The sequence below is a fragment of the Chrysochloris asiatica genome, unplaced genomic scaffold, assembly GCF_000296735.1.
Source record: "Chrysochloris asiatica unplaced genomic scaffold, ChrAsi1.0 scaffold00062, whole genome shotgun sequence".
Classification (NCBI taxonomy): domain Eukaryota; kingdom Metazoa; phylum Chordata; class Mammalia; order Afrosoricida; family Chrysochloridae; genus Chrysochloris; species Chrysochloris asiatica.
Genome location: NW_006408580.1, coordinates 7,258,908 through 7,264,698, shown reverse-complemented (window position 1 = coordinate 7,264,698; position 5,791 = coordinate 7,258,908).

Genomic DNA, 5,791 nt, shown 5'->3' with positions numbered 1-5,791 from the left:
CTGAGAGATTTCAAGATGTCACTGTTGGTTGTTATGCTGTACATCAGGATTTAATTAAATTTTCAGCCTGTTTTGTTTTTAAACTCTCTTTCCCTTGCCATGCCTCTTGTTCTGGCTTTTCCATATTAAAAAAAGAAACAGTTCAGTGCCGGCTCTTGGGCTGAGAGTATCTGTGTGCAGGCGTGGCAGAAGAACCCACCAGTGCTGAGGGTGGGTGGTGTCCACTCACTCAGGCACCCCCTGTAGTCACCAGAATGCAGGTACACAAACAGTGGAGGGCTAATAAACAGATACAAAAAAAGAAAATCAGAACAAAGCAAAACCAACAAAGTGTATTGTCCACCTTTTCTCCGAGCTTCCCGCGGGAGCTTCCCGCGGTGTTTTTCCATCACGTGTCTGCTTCCCAGCTTGATCTTGCTGTTTGGTCTCACCCAAGTTTTCAGCTCCAAGCCGCCGAGCCTGGCAGATTCAAAAGTACTTGATTTCTTACAAGTTCCACTAGGTATAAGCTTTCAAGTCTTTTAAATATTCCTATCTATGTGATTCTAAGTTCTGGAGCTCTGCCCTGAATCTGCTTTACCTGGTATTCTGTGGTGTTGCTCTCCATTTACTTTTGATGCTTTTTGCATCATTCAATATTTTAGCAATAGAAATATTACAAGTTGAGGCTTGAAATTTTTCTTCAGTTCTCTCATCTTGAGAAATGCTGAATGTGTTCTTCCCTTTTGGTTTTCTAACTCCACATTTCATTATAATACTTGACTTAATCTTCTGGAATTCCCCTTAGAAAATTTCCATTAAACTCTTTTACCGCCTCATTTCTTTCATTGGCTTTAAGTTCTCTACATTTAAGAGCAATTTAAAGAGTCTCTGTTTGCTGACATTCATTTTAGAATTGTCTTTCTTTCCTTTTTTATTTTTTTTAAATGACATTTTGATATCATCCTGTAAAAGTTGATGGATGTTGCCCAGCAAATCTTCTGGTTTTCTGTTTTTAGTGTCAAATTTGTTCTTGAGATGGTCAGGTGGAATATGTTCAAGGTTATATTTTGACTTTCAAGGAATTTTCACTTTTTTTTCTGCTTCAACTTGAACTTGTATATGAACAACTGATGGTCTGTTTCACAGTCTTCCCTTAACCTTTTTTTGCTGATAATATTGAGCTTCTCCACTATCTTTTCATATAGACACAGACAATTTAATTCCTGTGTATTCCATCTGATGAGGTCCATGTGTATAGCCATTTTTTACTGTTTAAAAAGGTATTTTCAGTGAAAAAAAATGCAAAATTCTATCATGCAATCTCCAACATTATTTTTATACCAAGGCCATATTTTCCAACTTCTCAATGGGCTCAAGTGTGGCAACAATAGTGAGATTGGTCCAGGATTGGGCAGTGTTTCATTCTGCTGTGCTTAACGTCACTATGAGTCAATACCAACTCAGTGGCGCCTAACAACAAAACAATCCTTCCTCTTTGTTTCCAACCTTCTCATTCCAATCACCAGTAATTATTGATGCATCCTAATTGCATGTTTGATCAATATCTGACTGAAGAAGTTGGTAGAATTCTTAAATTTTGTCATCACTGGCTTTACTTGTTGGTGCATAAATTTGAGTAATAGTGGTATTAGCTGGTCTTCCTTGTCGTTGTGTGGCTATTATCCTATCACAGATAGCAAAATACTTCAAGATAGATTTTGATATGTTCTTTTTGACAATGAATGTGACACTGATTTCCTATGTTAGGAACGACAAATTTAATTCCTCTTAAATTTGTCATTCCTGGGATAGTAAATCATAAAATTGTCAGATTCAAAATGACCAATATCAGTCTATTTCATCTCACTAATGCCTAGGATATCGATTGTTATGCTTTCCATTTCAATTTTGACAACTGCCAATTTTCCTAGATTAATATTTCATACATACCATGATCTGATTATTAATGAATGTTTGCAACTGTTTCTCCTCATTTTGAGTTGTGCCCCATCAGTAAACGAAGGTCCCTAAATATTTATTCCACTCATGTCATTAAGGTCAACTCTTCTTTGAGGAAGCAGCTCCCCACCAGCCATATTTTGAGTGTCTTCCAACCTGAGAATCTCATCTTCTGCCACTATATCTGATAATGTCGTGCTGCTATTCATAATGTTTTTAATCTTCTGGTACTATATCTGAAAATGTTCCACTCCTATTCATAACGTTTTTAGTGGTCAAATATTTGGAAGTAGTCTGCCTCTACTTCTTCCAAATCTGTCTTAGTTTAGAAGCTCTGAAGAAGCCAGTCCACCTACTGGTAGTTAAAATACCAGTGGCATACCTTGCAGCATTACAGTAGCACACAAGCCACCACAGTACGACAAACTGACAGACAAGCGAGTTTAAAGGACCCTGACTGATTTTTGTATGTTGATCTTATACCTTGCCAATTTGCCTAATCCTTCTATGAGTTCCAGTAGTTATCTTGTTGAGTTTCTGGAATTTTCTGTACGCCATCGGCAAATAGAGTTTTACATCTTTACCAATTTGGATAGCTTCAATTTTTCTTTCTTGCCTTATACCTCTTGTTAAGACTTCTAGCACATTATTGATTAAAAGTGACAATAAAGGACATTTTTGCTTGGTTCCCGTTTGAAAGGGAAATGCATTCAGTTTCTCTCCATTGAGACTAATGTTGGCCATTGGTTTTGAATATATGCCCTTAATTATGGAGAGGAATTTCTCTTCTATTCCTGTTTTATTTAGTGTTTGTATTAGAAATTGGTGTTGTACTTTGTCAAATACCTTTTCTATGTCAATCGTTATGACCATGTACTCTTTTCCTTTGTCTTATTTATGTGGTGGGTTGTGTTGATTGTTTATCTAATGATGAACCATCCTTGCATACCTGGTGTGAATCCCACTAGGTCATGATGTGTTATTTTTTTGATATATTGTTGGATTGTATTGGCTAGGATTTTGTTGAGAATTTTTGCATCTATGTTCATAAGAGATATTGCTCTATAATTTTTTTTTTTTAGTAATGTTTTTGCCTGCTTTTGTTACCAGAAAAATATTCACTTTATAAAATGAATTCCAGAGTATTCCATTCTTTTCTATACTCTGGAATAGTTTGAGTAGAATTAGTATCATCGCTTCTCTGAATGTTTGATAGAATTTGCCAATGAAGCCATCTGCGCCAGGAATTTTGTTGTTAGGTGTTGTAAAATGCTCTAATGGATTGCTTCTTTTGTTATGGGTCTGTTCCGATTTTCTGCTTCAGTCCTTGCTACTTTATGTAGGGAATGTGTTTCTAGAAATTTATCCATTTCTTTTAGGTTTTCAAATTTTTTGGATTACAGCTCTTCATATTATCCTTTTATTTGCTTCTGTTATAACATCACCCATTTCATGACTTATTTGTGTCATTTTTATCTTATACTGTTTTTCCTTTGTTAGATTTACCAGTGGTTTGTATATTTTATTAATCTTTTCAGAGAACAAACATCTTTTATTATTATTATTATGAATTGAGTGATAGTTTACATAGGAGAACATCAGTTTTACACTCATAGTTTCATTGCAACAATTACAATCCCCTCCATGCATCATCATTCAACAGTATTTGCTTCTATTCAGGCTGAGTTTTATTTGTTTGTTTGTTTGGGATGTACACAAAACACTCAGGAATATATAAACTTTTAAACAATCAAAGGGCACATTCTGCAAGCTTGCCTCCTGGCCGCCAGCACACAGCCTTTCTCTTTCCATGAGTCTAGAATCATCAACTGCTATATCTCTCCATGTCCTCATCTCTGCCTCCATCTCTGATATCCCTGTTTCTCTGGATAGGTCCTACATTCCTGTCATGCTCTCAGAGAACCAACTTCTTATGTTGTTTCTCTGTATTTTTTTTATGTTTTCTGTTTCATTTATTTGTGCTTGATATTGTATTATTTCATTACTTCTGGTGACTATAGGCTTCTTTAACTGCTCTTTGTCTAATTTTTGGAGATGTTAAGTTTTTTGTTGTTCTTTTTTTCTTTTTTGATGTGTGCATTTATTGTGTAAATTTCCCTCTGAGCATTGCTTTTACTATATCCCAAAGGCTTTGATACATTTTGATTTCATTCTCATTTGATTCAAGGAATTTTGTTTGTTTGTTTTCTATTATAAGTAGTTTTTAAGCAGGGTGTTACTCAATTTTCATGTATTTGATTTTTTCTTGATCTTCCTATTGTTCATTTATATCTTTATAGCATTGTAATCTGAGAACATGTTTTGTAGTATGTCAACGCTTTTAAATTTATTATGACTTGCATCATGTCCTAATGAATGTTCTATTCATGAGACCATTCCATGTGCACTGGAAAAAAATGTTTATTGTGCTATTATATGGAGTGTTCTGTATATGTATATGAGTTCATTTTCTGTGTCTTCGTTGAGTTTCTTTCTAATTATTTCCATCAAAAGCAGCATGTTGAAGTTTCCTACTATTATTGTAGTGGCACTGTAGAATGAGAACTGGACGGCCAACCACAACATTGGCACTTCAACTCCACCAGCCATTCTGTGAGAGAAAGATGAAGCTTTCTGTTCTCACAAAGATATACAGTCTCAAAAACCCTATACATGGTCACTATGAATCAGAAGTGACTCAGTGGCAATGAGTTTACTATTAATATGTTGCTGTTGTTGTTAAGTGTTGTCAAGTCAGTTCTGACTCATAGTGACCCTGTATAGGGTTTCCGAGGAGCAGCTGTTGTTGTTATGTGCCATGGAGTCGGTTCCAACTCATAGCGACCCTACACAGGGTTTCCGAGGCTATAAATCTTTACGGGAGCAGACTGCCTCATCTTTCTCCCGCAGAACTGCTGGTAGTTTCGAACTTCTGACCTTGTGGCTCGCAGCCCGATTCATAACCACTACGCTACCAGAACTCCTTAACACAATAAGATAGTTTCATCTATAAATTTACAAATTCTATAATATTAAAACCCAGCTTTAACTAAAGTTAAGCAAATTAAGCTGCCATGTATATTGCTGATTTAAATCAGTATAAATTACTACAAGTTTACTGGAGGGCAATATGGAAATCTGTATTAAGATATTTAAAAATATTCACCTTCTTTCAGCTATCAATTTCATTTCTAAGAATGTATCCTAGGGAAATTAAAACAAATGTCCTCTAGGATTTATCCAAAGTGTTATTTATTATAGTAAAAAAAAAAAATGTATATATGTACATGTGTGTGCAAGGATGGGGAAGAGAATGAAATACATACCACAGCAGAAATTTGTTTAAATCTATTTACCTAAAATTTATTATGATATATGTTTGTGTGTGTGCGTGTGTGTGTGTAAATCAAACCTTATTTCTACAGGAAGCATATGAAAAAGGGTAATTAAAGAAAGGTTTATTTACATGCAAGAACATAGGGCTAGTAGCAGTCAAGAAGAGATGATATCAAGCTTAGAAGCATGAGACAAGGGGGAGAAAAAGTTGTGTAGAATTGGTTGCTTTATGAGGAACAATGAGTGATATTTGGGTGAGGAAAATAGCCCGCTCAAGGTAACCTTACAGTGAGAGAACTAAAGCAGTAAGTTCCATATTCTACACTATTTCCTTCTCTCCAATCTACTGCCAGGGCTCCTGACTGAAAAAAACCAACAGGAACCTGTTGATGTGGTTTGTATAGGTTAGCCACTGTTAGGCGTTTAAATGTAGTACTTTAAGGAGCTCTGGTAGCGTAGTGGTTACGAATCAGGCTGTGAACCTCAAGGTCAGCAGTTCGAAACTACCAGCTGT